This window comes from Rattus norvegicus, chromosome 17, assembly GCF_036323735.1.
Source record: "Rattus norvegicus strain BN/NHsdMcwi chromosome 17, GRCr8, whole genome shotgun sequence".
Taxonomy (NCBI): Eukaryota; Metazoa; Chordata; class Mammalia; order Rodentia; family Muridae; genus Rattus; species Rattus norvegicus.
The window spans coordinates 45427941-45443115 of NC_086035.1; positions in this window are offsets into that span (position 1 = coordinate 45427941).

The following is a 15175-nucleotide window of genomic DNA, read 5'->3' on the forward strand; positions in this document are numbered from 1 at the left end:
ACTAGTAATAAGTGGACTGTTCGGGATATAGGAAAATTTTCACGAACGGAATCAAAATTTCTAGGCGAATTCAGTGAGTTCCCAATGGGACATGCTTGTATGAGTTTGCTTTTCAATATCGAGCAACATTTTAAGGAACGGAATCTAAGTATCATGTTGAATTGAGTAGGTTCCCAATAGGATTCGCATGTAATAAGCTTGTTATTCAAAATAGAGCAACGTTTTAACGCACTGAAACACTGTTTCTTTGTGAATTCAGTTAGTTCCTAGTAGCCTGCTCTTGTAATATGTGTACTTTTAAAGATTTATAAAAATTTGGTGAGCCGAATCTGAGTAACATGGTGAATTCGGTTAGTTCCCAATAGGCCGCACTAGTAATAAGTGGACTGTTCGGGATATAGGAAAATTTTCACGAACGGAATCAAAATTTCTAGGCGAATTCAGTGAGTTCCCAATGGGACATGCTTGTATGAGTTTGCTTTTCAATATCGAGCAACATTTTAAGGAACGGAATCTAAGTATCATGTTGAATTGAGTAGGTTCCCAATAGGATTCGCATGTAATAAGCTTGTTATTCAAGATAGAGCAACGTTTTAACGCACTGAAACACTGTTTCTTTGTGAATTCAGTTAGTTCCTAGTAGCCTGCTCTTGTAATATGTGTACTTTTAAAGATTTATAAAAATTTGGTGAGCCGAATCTGAGTAACATGGTGAATTCGGTTAGTTCCCAATAGGCCGCACTAGTAATAAGTGGACAGTTCGGGATATAGGAAAATTTTCACGAACGGAATCAAAATTTCTAGGCGAATTCAGTGAGTTCCCAATGGGACATGCTTGTATGAGTTTGCTTTTCAATATCGAGCAACATTTTAAGGAACGGAATCTAAGTATCATGTTGAATTGAGTAGGTTCCCAATAGGATTCGCATGTAATAAGCTTGTTATTCAAGATAGAGCAACGTTTTAACGCACTGAAACACTGTTTCTTTGTGAATTCAGTTAGTTCCTAGTAGCCTGCTCTTGTAATATGTGTACTTTTAAAGATTTATAAAATTTTGGTGAGCCGAATCTGAGTAACATGGTGAATTCGGTTAGTTCCCAATAGGCCGCACTAGTAATAAGTGGACTGTTCGGGATATAGGAAAATTTTCACGAACGGAATCAAAATTTCTAGGCGAATTCAGTGAGTTCCCAATGGGACATGCTTGTATGAGTTTGCTTTTCAATATCGAGCAACATTTTAAGGAACGGAATCTAAGTATCATGTTGAATTGAGTAGGTTCCCAATAGGATTCGCATGTAATAAGCTTGTTATTCAAGATAGAGCAACGTTTTAACGCACTGAAACACTGTTTCTTTGTGAATTCAGTTAGTTCCTAGTAGCCTGCTCTTGTAATATGTGTACTTTTAAAGATTTATAAAAATTTGGTGAGCCGAATCTGAGTAACATGGTGAATTCGGTTAGTTCCCAATAGGCCGCACTAGTAATAAGTGGACTGTTCGGGATATAGGAAAATTTTCACGAACGGAATCAAAATTTCTAGGCGAATTCAGTGAGTTCCCAATGGGACATGCTTGTATGAGTTTGCTTTTCAATATCGAGCAACATTTTAAGGAACGGAATCTAAGTATCATGTTGAATTGAGTAGGTTCCCAATAGGATTCGCATGTAATAAGCTTGTTATTCAAGATAGAGCAACGTTTTAACGCACTGAAACACTGTTTCTTTGTGAACTCAGTTAGTTCCTAGTAGCCTGCTCTTGTAATATGTGTACTTTTAAAGATTTATAAAAATTTGGTGAGCCGAATCTGAGTAACATGGTGAATTCGGTTAGTTCCCAATAGGCCGCACTAGTAATAAGTGGACAGTTCGGGATATAGGAAAATTTTCACGAACGGAATCAAAATTTCTAGGCGAATTCAGTGAGTTCCCAATGGGACATGCTTGTATGAGTTTGCTTTTCAATATCGAGCAACATTTTAAGGAACGGAATCTAAGTATCATGGTGAATTGAGTAGGTTCCCAATAGGATTCGCATGTAATAAGCTTGTTATTCAAGAGAGAGCAACGTTTTAACGCACTGAAACACTGTTTCTTTGTGAACTCAGTTAGTTCCTAGTAGCCTGCTCTTGTAATATGTGTACTTTTAAAGATTTATAAAAATTTGGTGAGCCGAATCTGAGTAACATGGTGAATTCGGTTAGTTCCCAATAGGCCGCACTAGTAATAAGTGGACTGTTCGGGATATAGGAAAATTTTCACGAACGGAATCAAAATTTCTAGGCGAATTCAGTGAGTTCCCAATGGGACATGCTTGTATGAGTTTGCTTTTCAATATCGAGCAACATTTTAAGGAACGGAATCTAAGTATCATGTTGAATTGAGTAGGTTCCCAATAGGATTCGCATGTAATAAGCTTGTTATTCAAGATAGAGCAACGTTTTAACGCACTGAAACACTGTTTCTTTGTGAATTCAGTTAGTTCCTAGTAGCCTGCTCTTGTAATATGTGTACTTTTAAAGATTTATAAAAATTTGGTGAGCCGAATCTGAGTAACATGGTGAATTCGGTTAGTTCCCAATAGGCCGCACTAGTAATAAGTGGACTGTTCGGGATATAGGAAAATTTTCACGAACGGAATCAAAATTTCTAGGCGAGTTCAGTGAGTTCCCAATGGGACATGCTTGTATGAGTTTGCTTTTCAATATCGAGCAACATTTTAAGGAACGGAATCTAAGTATCATGTTGAATTGAGTAGGTTCCCAATAGGATTCGCATGTAATAAGCTTGTTATTCAAGATAGAGCAACGTTTTAACGCACTGAAACACTGTTTCTTTGTGAATTCAGTTAGTTCCTAGTAGCCTGCTCTTGTAATATGTGTACTTTTAAAGATTTATAAAAATTTGGTGAGCCGAATCTGAGTAACATGGTGAATTCGGTTAGTTCCCAATAGGCCGCACTAGTAATAAGTGGACAGTTCGGGATATAGGAAAATTTTCACGAACGGAATCAAAATTTCTAGGCGAATTCAGTGAGTTCCCAATGGGACATGCTTGTATGAGTTTGCTTTTCAATATCGAGCAACATTTTAAGGAACGGAATCTAAGTATCATGGTGAATTGAGTAGGTTCCCAATAGGATTCGCATGTAATAAGCTTGTTATTCAAGATAGAGCAACGTTTTAACGCACTGAAACACTGTTTCTTTGTGAACTCAGTTAGTTCTTAGTAGCCTGCTCTTGTAATATGTGTACTTTTAAAGATTTATAAAAATTTGGTGAGCCGAATCTGAGTAACATGGTGAATTCGGTTAGTTCCCAATAGGCCGCACTAGTAATAAGTGGACTGTTCGGGATATAGGAAAATTTTCACGAACGGAATCAAAATTTCTAGGCGAATTCAGTGAGTTCCCAATGGGACATGCTTGTATGAGTTTGCTTTTCAATATCGAGCAACATTTTAAGGAACGGAATCTAAGTATCATGGTGAATTGAGTAGGTTCCCAATAGGATTCGCATGTAATAAGCTTGTTATTCAAGATAGAGCAACGTTTTAACGCACTGAAACACTGTTTCATTGTGAATTCAGTTAGTTCCTAGTAGCCTGCTCTTGTAATATGTGTACTTTTAAAGATTTATAAAAATTTGGTGAGCCGAATCTGAGTAACATGGTGAATTCGGTTAGTTCCCAATAGGCCGCACTAGTAATAAGTGGACTGTTCGGGATATAGGAAAATTTTCACGAACGGAATCAAAATTTCTAGGCGAATTCAGTGAGTTCCCAATGGGACATGCTTGTATGAGTTTGCTTTTCAATATCGAGCAACATTTTAAGGAACGGAATCTAAGTATCATGGTGAATTGAGTAGGTTCCCAATAGGATTCGCATGTAATAAGCTTGTTATTCAAGATAGAGCAACGTTTTAACGCACTGAAACACTGTTTCTTTGTGAATTCAGTTAGTTCCTAGTAGCCTGCTCTTGTAATATGTGTACTATTAAAGATTTATAAAATTTTGGTGAGCCGAATCTGAGTAACATGGTGAATTCGGTTAGTTCCCAATAGGCCGCACTAGTAATAAGTGGACTGTTCGGGATATAGGAAAATTTTCACGAACGGAATCAAAATTTCTAGGCGAATTCAGTGAGTTCCCAATGGGACATGCTTGTATGAGTTTGCTTTTCAATATCGAGCAACATTTTAAGGAACGGAATCTAAGTATCATGTTGAATTGAGTAGGTTCCCAATAGGATTCGCATGTAATAAGCTTGTTATTCAAGATAGAGCAACGTTTTAACGCACTGAAACACTGTTTCTTTGTGAATTCAGTTAGTTCCTAGTAGCCTGCTCTTGTAATATGTGTACTTTTAAAGATTTATAAAAATTTGGTGAGCCGAATCTGAGTAACATGGTGAATTCGGTTAGTTCCCAATAGGCCGCACTAGTAATAAGTGGACTGTTCGGGATATAGGAAAATTTTCACGAACGGAATCAAAATTTCTAGGCGAATTCAGTGAGTTCCCAATGGGACATGCTTGTATGAGTTTGCTTTTCAATATCGAGCAACATTTTAAGGAACGGAATCTAAGTATCATGGTGAATTGAGTAGGTTCCCAATAGGATTCGCATGTAATAAGCTTGTTATTCAAGAGAGAGCAACGTTTTAACGCACTGAAACACTGTTTCTTTGTGAATTCAGTTAGTTCCTAGTAGCCTGCTCTTGTAATATGTGTACTTTTAAAGATTTATAAAAATTTGGTGAGCCGAATCTGAGTAACATGGTGAATTCGGTTAGTTCCCAATAGGCCGCACTAGTAATAAGTGGACTGTTCGGGATATAGGAAAATTTTCACGAACGGAATCAAAATTTCTAGGCGAATTCAGTGAGTTCCCAATGGGACATGCTTGTATGAGTTTGCTTTTCAATATCGAGCAACATTTTAAGGAACGGAATCTAAGTATCATGTTGAATTGAGTAGGTTCTCAATAGGATTTGCATGTAATAAGCTTGTTATTCAAGATAGAGCAACGTTTTAACGCACTGAAACACTGTTTCTTTGTGAATTCAGTTAGTTCCTAGTAGCCTGCTCTTGTAATATGTGTACTTTTAAAGATTTATAAAAATTTGGTGAGCCGAATCTGAGTAACATGGTGAATTCGGTTAGTTCCCAATAGGCCGCACTAGTAATAAGTGGACAGTTCGGGATATAGGAAAATTTTCACGAACGGAATCAAAATTTCTAGGCGAATTCAGTGAGTTCCCAATGGGACATGCTTGTATGAGTTTGCTTTTCAATATCGAGCAACATTTTAAGGAACGGAATCTAAGTATCATGGTGAATTGAGTAGGTTCCCAATAGGATTCGCATGTAATAAGCTTGTTATTCAAGATAGAGCAACGTTTTAACGCACTGAAACACTGTTTCTTTGTGAACTCAGTTAGTTCTTAGTAGCCTGCTCTTGTAATATGTGTACTTTTAAAGATTTATAAAAATTTGGTGAGCCGAATCTGAGTAACATGGTGAATTCGGTTAGTTCCCAATAGGCCGCACTAGTAATAAGTGGACTGTTCGGGATATAGGAAAATTTTCACGAACGGAATCAAAATTTCTAGGCGAATTCAGTGAGTTCCCAATGGGACATGCTTGTATGAGTTTGCTTTTCAATATCGAGCAACATTTTAAGGAACGGAATCTAAGTATCATGGTGAATTGAGTAGGTTCCCAATAGGATTCGCATGTAATAAGCTTGTTATTCAAGATAGAGCAACGTTTTAACGCACTGAAACACTGTTTCATTGTGAATTCAGTTAGTTCCTAGTAGCCTGCTCTTGTAATATGTGTACTTTTAAAGATTTATAAAAATTTGGTGAGCCGAATCTGAGTAACATGGTGAATTCGGTTAGTTCCCAATAGGCCGCACTAGTAATAAGTGGACTGTTCGGGATATAGGAAAATTTTCACGAACGGAATCAAAATTTCTAGGCGAATTCAGTGAGTTCCCAATGGGACATGCTTGTATGAGTTTGCTTTTCAATATCGAGCAACATTTTAAGGAACGGAATCTAAGTATCATGTTGAATTGAGTAGGTTCCCAATAGGATTCGCATGTAATAAGCTTGTTATTCAAGATAGAGCAACGTTTTAACGCACTGAAACACTGTTTCTTTGTGAATTCAGTTAGTTCCTAGTAGCCTGCTCTTGTAATATGTGTACTTTTAAAGATTTATAAAATTTTGGTGAGCCGAATCTGAGTAACATGGTGAATTCGGTTAGTTCCCAATAGGCCGCACTAGTAATAAGTGGACTGTTCGGGATATAGGAAAATTTTCACGAACGGAATCAAAATTTCTAGGCGAATTCAGTGAGTTCCCAATGGGACATGCTTGTATGAGTTTGCTTTTCAATATCGAGCAACATTTTAAGGAACGGAATCTAAGTATCATGTTGAATTGAGTAGGTTCCCAATAGGATTCGCATGTAATAAGCTTGTTATTCAAGATAGAGCAACGTTTTAACGCACTGAAACACTGTTTCTTTGTGAATTCAGTTAGTTCCTAGTAGCCTGCTCTTGTAATATGTGTACTTTTAAAGATTTATAAAAATTTGGTGAGCCGAATCTGAGTAACATGGTGAATTCGGTTAGTTCCCAATAGGCCGCACTAGTAATAAGTGGACTGTTCGGGATATAGGAAAATTTTCACGAACGGAATCAAAATTTCTAGGCGAATTCAGTGAGTTCCCAATGGGACATGCTTGTATGAGTTTGCTTTTCAATATCGAGCAACATTTTAAGGAACGGAATCTAAGTATCATGGTGAATTGAGTAGGTTCCCAATAGGATTCGCATGTAATAAGCTTGTTATTCAAGAGAGAGCAACGTTTAAACGCACTGAAACACTGTTTCTTTGTGAATTCAGTTAGTTCCTAGTAGCCTGCTCTTGTAATATGTGTACTTTTAAAGATTTATAAAAATTTGGTGAGCCGAATCTGAGTAACATGGTGAATTCGGTTAGTTCCCAATAGGCCGAACTAGTAATAAGTGGACTTTTCGGGATATAGGAAAATTTTAACGAACGGAATCAAAATTTCTAGGCGAATTCAGTGAGTTCCCAATGGGACATGCTTGTATGAGTTTGCTTTTCAATATCGAGCAACATTTTAAGGAACGGAATCTAAGTATCATGTTGAATTGAGTAGGTTCCCAATAGGATTCGCATGTAATAAGCTTGTTATTCAAGATAGAGCAACGTTTTAACGCACTGAAACACTGTTTCTTTGTGAACTCAGTTAGTTCCTAGTAGCCTGCTCTTGTAATATGTGTACTTTTAAAGATTTATAAAAATTTGGTGAGCAGAATCTGAGTAACATGGTGAATTCGGTTAGTTCCCAATAGGCCGCACTAGTAATAAGTGGACTGTTCGGGATATAGGAAAATTTTCACGAACGGAATCAAAATTTCTAGGCGAATTCAGTGAGTTCCCAATGGGACATGCTTGTATGAGTTTGCTTTTCAATATCGAGCAACATTTTAAGGAACGGAATCTAAGTATCATGTTGAATTGAGTAGGTTCCCAATAGGATTCGCATGTAATAAGCTTGTTATTCAAGATAGAGCAACGTTTTAACGCACTGAAACACTGTTTCTTTGTGAATTCAGTTAGTTCCTAGTAGCCTGCTCTTGTAATATGTGTACTTTTAAAGATTTATAAAAATTTGGTGAGCCGAATCTGAGTAACATGGTGAATTCGGTTAGTTCCCAATAGGCCGCACTAGTAATAAGTGGACTGTTCGGGATATAGGAAAATTTTCACGAACGGAATCAAAATTTCTAGGCGAATTCAGTGAGTTCCCAATGGGACATGCTTGTATGAGTTTGCTTTTCAATATCGAGCAACATTTTAAGGAACGGAATCTAAGTATCATGTTGAATTGAGTAGGTTCCCAATAGGATTCGCATGTAATAAGCTTGTTATTCAAGATAGAGCAACGTTTTAACGCACTGAAACACTGTTTCTTTGTGAATTCAGTTAGTTCCTAGTAGCCTGCTCTTGTAATATGTGTACTTTTAAAGATTTATAAAAATTTGGTGAGCCGAATCTGAGTAACATGGTGAATTCGGTTAGTTCCCAATAGGCCGCACTAGTAATAAGTGGACAGTTCGGGATATAGGAAAATTTTCACGAACGGAATCAAAATTTCTAGGCGAATTCAGTGAGTTCCCAATGGGACATGCTTGTATGAGTTTGCTTTTCAATATCGAGCAACATTTTAAGGAACGGAATCTAAGTATCATGGTGAATTGAGTAGGTTCCCAATAGGATTCGCATGTAATAAGCTTGTTATTCAAGATAGAGCAACGTTTTAACGCACTGAAACACTGTTTCTTTGTGAACTCAGTTAGTTCTTAGTAGCCTGCTCTTGTAATATGTGTACTTTTAAAGATTTATAAAAATTTGGTGAGCCGAATCTGAGTAACATGGTGAATTCGGTTAGTTCCCAATAGGCCGCACTAGTAATAAGTGGACTGTTCGGGATATAGGAAAATTTTCACGAACGGAATCAAAATTTCTAGGCGAATTCAGTGAGTTCCCAATGGGACATGCTTGTATGAGTTTGCTTTTCAATATCGAGCAACATTTTAAGGAACGGAATCTAAGTATCATGTTGAATTGAGTAGGTTCCCAATAGGATTCGCATGTAATAAGCTTGTTATTCAAGATAGAGCAACGTTTTAACGCACTGAAACACTGTTTCTTTGTGAATTCAGTTAGTTCCTAGTAGCCTGCTCTTGTAATATGTGTACTTTTAAAGATTTATAAAAATTTGGTGAGCCGAATCTGAGTAACATGGTGAATTCGGTTAGTTCCCAATAGGCCGCACTAGTAATAAGTGGACTGTTCGGGATATAGGAAAATTTTCACGAACGGAATCAAAATTTCTAGGCGAATTCAGTGAGTTCCCAATGGGACATGCTTGTATGAGTTTGCTTTTCAATATCGAGCAACATTTTAAGGAACGGAATCTAAGTATCATGGTGAATTGAGTAGGTTCCCAATAGGATTCGCATGTAATAAGCTTGTTATTCAAGAGAGAGCAACGTTTTAACGCACTGAAACACTGTTTCTTTGTGAATTCAGTTAGTTCCTAGTAGCCTGCTCTTGTAATATGTGTACTTTTAAAGATTTATAAAAATTTGGTGAGCCGAATATGAGTAACATGGTGAATTCGGTTAGTTCCCAATAGGCCGCACTAGTAGTAAGTGGACTGTTCGGGATATAGGAAAATTTTCACGAACGGAATCAAAATTTCTAGGCGAATTCAGTGAGTTCCCAATGGGACATGCTTGTATGAGTTTGCTTTTCAATATCGAGCAACATTTTAAGGAACGGAATCTAAGTATCATGTTGAATTGAGTAGGTTCCCAATAGGATTCGCATGTAATAAGCTTGTTATTCAAGATAGAGCAACGTTTTAACGCACTGAAACACTGTTTCTTTGTGAATTCAGTTAGTTCCTAGTAGCCTGCTCTTGTAATATGTGTACTTTTAAAGATTTATAAAAATTTGGTGAGCCGAATCTGAGTAACATGGTGAATTCGGTTAGTTCCCAATAGGCCGCACTAGTAATAAGTGGACAGTTCGGGATATAGGAAAATTTTCACGAACGGAATCAAAATTTCTAGGCGAATTCAGTGAGTTCCCAATGGGACATGCTTGTATGAGTTTGCTTTTCAATATCGAGCAACATTTTAAGGAACGGAATCTAAGTATCATGGTGAATTGAGTAGGTTCCCAATAGGATTCGCATGTAATAAGCTTGTTATTCAAGATAGAGCAACGTTTTAACGCACTGAAACACTGTTTCTTTGTGAACTCAGTTAGTTCTTAGTAGCCTGCTCTTGTAATATGTGTACTTTTAAAGATTTATAAAAATTTGGTGAGCCGAATCTGAGTAACATGGTGAATTCGGTTAGTTCCCAATAGGCCGCACTAGTAATAAGTGGACTGTTCGGGATATAGGAAAATTTTCACGAACGGAATCAAAATTTCTAGGCGAATTCAGTGAGTTCCCAATGGGACATGCTTGTATGAGTTTGCTTTTCAATATCGAGCAACATTTTAAGGAACGGAATCTAAGTATCATGGTGAATTGAGTAGGTTCCCAATAGGATTCGCATGTAATAAGCTTGTTATTCAAGATAGAGCAACGTTTTAACGCACTGAAACACTGTTTCATTGTGAATTCAGTTAGTTCCTAGTAGCCTGCTCTTGTAATATGTGTACTTTTAAAGATTTATAAAAATTTGGTGAGCCGAATCTGAGTAACATGGTGAATTCGGTTAGTTCCCAATAGGCCGCACTAGTAATAAGTGGACTGTTCGGGATATAGGAAAATTATCACGAACGGAATCAAAATTTCTAGGCGAATTCAGTGAGTTCCCAATGGGACATGCTTGTATGAGTTTGCTTTTCAATATCGAGCAACATTTTAAGGAACGGAATCTAAGTATCATGGTGAATTGAGTAGGTTCCCAATAGGATTCGCATGTAATAAGCTTGTTATTCAAGATAGAGCAACGTTTTAACGCACTGAAACACTGTTTCTTTGTGAATTCAGTTAGTTCCTAGTAGCCTGCTCTTGTAATATGTGTACTTTTAAAGATTTATAAAATTTTGGTGAGCCGAATCTGAGTAACATGGTGAATTCGGTTAGTTCCCAATAGGCCGCACTAGTAATAAGTGGACTGTTCGGGATATAGGAAAATTTTCACGAACGGAATCAAAATTTCTAGGCGAATTCAGTGAGTTCCCAATGGGACATGCTTGTATGAGTTTGCTTTTCAATATCGAGCAACATTTTAAGGAACGGAATCTAAGTATCATGTTGAATTGAGTAGGTTCCCAATAGGATTCGCATGTAATAAGCTTGTTATTCAAGATAGAGCAACGTTTTAACGCACTGAAACACTGTTTCTTTGTGAATTCAGTTAGTTCCTAGTAGCCTGCTCTTGTAATATGTGTACTTTTAAAGATTTATAAAAATTTGGTGAGCCGAATCTGAGTAACATTGTGAATTCGGTTAGTTCCCAATAGGCCGCACTAGTAATAAGTGGACTGTTCGGGATATAGGAAAATTTTCACGAACGGAATCAAAATTTCTAGGCGAATTCAGTGAGTTCCCAATGGGACATGCTTGTATGAGTTTGCTTTTCAATATCGAGCAACATTTTAAGGAACGGAATCTAAGTATCATGGTGAATTGAGTAGGTTCCCAATAGGATTCGCATGTAATAAGCTTGTTATTCAAGAGAGAGCAACGTTTTAACGCACTGAAACACTGTTTCTTTGTGAATTCAGTTAGTTCCTAGTAGCCTGCTCTTGTAATATGTGTACTTTTAAAGATTTATAAAAATTTGGTGAGCCGAATCTGAGTAACATGGTGAATTCGGTTAGTTCCCAATAGGCCGAACTAGTAATAAGTGGACTTTTCGGGATATAGGAAAATTTTCACGAACGGAATCAAAATTTCTAGGCGAATTCAGTGAGTTCCCAATGGGACATGCTTGTATGAGTTTGCTTTTCAATATCGAGCAACATTTTAAGGAACGGAATCTAAGTATCATGTTGAATTGAGTAGGTTCCCAATAGGATTCGCATGTAATAAGCTTGTTATTCAAGATAGAGCAACGTTTTAACGCACTGAAACACTGTTTCTTTGTGAACTCAGTTAGTTCCTAGTAGCCTGCTCTTGTAATATGTGTACTTTTAAAGATTTATAAAAATTTGGTGAGCAGAATCTGAGTAACATGGTGAATTCGGTTAGTTCCCAATAGGCCGCACTAGTAATAAGTGGACTGTTCGGGATATAGGAAAATTTTCACGAACGGAATCAAAATTTCTAGGCGAATTCAGTGAGTTCCCAATGGGACATGCTTGTATGAGTTTGCTTTTCAATATCGAGCAACATTTTAAGGAACGGAATCTAAGTATCATGTTGAATTGAGTAGGTTCCCAATAGGATTCGCATGTAATAAGCTTGTTATTCAAGATAGAGCAACGTTTTAACGCACTGAAACACTGTTTCTTTGTGAATTCAGTTAGTTCCTAGTAGCCTGCTCTTGTAATATGTGTACTTTTAAAGATTTATAAAAATTTGGTGAGCCGAATCTGAGTAACATGGTGAATTCGGTTAGTTCCCAATAGGCCGCACTAGTAATAAGTGGACTGTTCGGGATATAGGAAAATTTTCACGAACGGAATCAAAATTTCTAGGCGAATTCAGTGAGTTCCCAATGGGACATGCTTGTATGAGTTTGCTTTTCAATATCGAGCAACATTTTAAGGAACGGAATCTAAGTATCATGTTGAATTGAGTAGGTTCCCAATAGGATTCGCATGTAATAAGCTTGTTATTCAAGATAGAGCAACGTTTTAACGCACTGAAACACTGTTTCTTTGTGAATTCAGTTAGTTCCTAGTAGCCTGCTCTTGTAATATGTGTACTTTTAAAGATTTATAAAAATTTGGTGAGCCGAATCTGAGTAACATGGTGAATTCGGTTAGTTCCCAATAGGCCGCACTAGTAATAAGTGGACAGTTCGGGATATAGGAAAATTTTCACGAACGGAATCAAAATTTCTAGGCGAATTCAGTGAGTTCCCAATGGGACATGCTTGTATGAGTTTGCTTTTCAATATCGAGCAACATTTTAAGGAACGGAATCTAAGTATCATGGTGAATTGAGTAGGTTCCCAATAGGATTCGCATGTAATAAGCTTGTTAGTCAAGATAGAGCAACGTTTTAACGCACTGAAACACTGTTTCATTGTGAATTCAGTTAGTTCCTAGTAGCCTGCTCTTGTAATATGTGTGCTTTTAAAGATTTATAAAAATTTGGTGAGCCGAATCTGAGTAACATGGTGAATTCGGTTAGTTCCCAATAGGCCGCACTAGTAATAAGTGGACAGTTCGGGATATAGGAAAATTTTCACGAACGGAATCAAAATTTCTAGGCGAATTCAGTGAGTTCCCAATGGGACATGCTTGTATGAGTTTGCTTTTCAATATCGAGCAACATTTTAAGGAACGGAATCTAAGTATCATGGTGAATTGAGTAGGTTCCCAATAGGATTCGCATGTAATAAGCTTGTTATTCAAGATAGAGCAACGTTTTAACGCACTGAAACACTGTTTCTTTGTGAACTCAGTTAGTTCCTAGTAGCCTGCTCTTGTAATATGTGTACTTTTAAAGATTTATAAAAATTTGGTGAGCCGAATCTGAGTAACATGGTGAATTCGGTTAGTTCCCAATAGGCCGCACTAGTGATAAGTGGACAGTTCGGGATATAGGAAAATTTTCACGAACGGAATCAAAATTTCTAGGCGAATTCAGTGAGTTCCCAATCGGACATGCTTGTATGAGTTTGCTTTTCAATATCGAGCAACATTTTAAGGAACGGAATCTAAGTATCATGGTGAATTGAGTAGGTTCCCAATAGGATTCGCATGTAATAAGCTTGTTATTCAAGATAGAGCAACGTTTTAACGCACTGAAACACTGTTTCTTTGTGAACTCAGTTAGTTCCTAGTAGCCTACTCTTGTAATATGTGTACTTTTAAAGATTTATAAAAATTTGGTGAGCCGAATCTGAGTAACATGGTGAATTCGGTTAGTTCCCAATAGGCCGCACTAGTAATAAGTGGACTGTTCGGGATATAGGAAAATTTTCACGAACGGAATCAAAATTTCTAGGCGAATTCAGTGAGTTCCCAATGGGACATGCTTGTATGAGTTTGCTTTTCAATATCGAGCAACATTTTAAGGAACGGAATCTAAGTATCATGTTGAATTGAGTAGGTTCCCAATAGGATTCGCATGTAATAAGCTTGTTATTCAAGATAGAGCAACGTTTTAACGCACTGAAACACTGTTTCTTTGTGAACTCAGTTAGTTCCTAGTAGCCTGCTCTTGTAATATGTGTACTTTTAAAGATTTATAAAAATTTGGTGAGCAGAATCTGAGTAACATGGTGAATTCGGTTAGTTCCCAATAGGCCGCACTAGTAATAAGTGGACTGTTCGGGATATAGGAAAATTTTCACGAACGGAATCAAAATTTCTAGGCGAATTCAGTGAGTTCCCAATGGGACATGCTTGTATGAGTTTGCTTTTCAATATCGAGCAACATTTTAAGGAACGGAATCTAAGTATCATGTTGAATTGAGTAGGTTCCCAATAGGATTCGCATGTAATAAGCTTGTTATTCAAGATAGAGCAACGTTTTAACGCACTGAAACACTGTTTCTTTGTGAATTCAGTTAGTTCCTAGTAGCCTGCTCTTGTAATATGTGTACTTTTAAAGATTTATAAAAATTTGGTGAGCCGAATCTGAGTAACATGGTGAATTCGGTTAGTTCCCAATAGGCCGCACTAGTAATAAGTGGACTGTTCGGGATATAGGAAAATTTTCACGAACGGAATCAAAATTTCTAGGCGAATTCAGTGAGTTCCCAATGGGACATGCTTGTATGAGTTTGCTTTTCAATATCGAGCAACATTTTAAGGAACGGAATCTAAGTATCATGTTGAATTGAGTAGGTTCCCAATAGGATTCGCATGTAATAAGCTTGTTATTCAAGATAGAGCAACGTTTTAACGCACTGAAACACTGTTTCTTTGTGAATTCAGTTAGTTCCTAGTAGCCTGCTCTTGTAATATGTGTACTTTTAAAGATTTATAAAAATTTGGTGAGCCGAATCTGAGTAACATGGTGAATTCGGTTAGTTCCCAATAGGCCGCACTAGTAATAAGTGGACAGTTCGGGATATAGGAAAATTTTCACGAACGGAATCAAAATTTCTAGGCGAATTCAGTGAGTTCCCAATGGGACATGCTTGTATGAGTTTGCTTTTCAATATCGAGCAACATTTTAAGGAACGGAATCTAAGTATCATGGTGAATTGAGTAGGTTCCCAATAGGATTCGCATGTAATAAGCTTGTTAGTCAAGATAGAGCAACGTTTTAACGCACTGAAACACTGTTTCATTGTGAATTCAGTTAGTTCCTAGTAGCCTGCTCTTGTAATATGTGTACTTTTAAAGATTTATAAAAATTTGGTGAGCCGAATCTGAGTAACATGGTGAATTCGGTTAGTTCCCAATAGGCCGCACTAG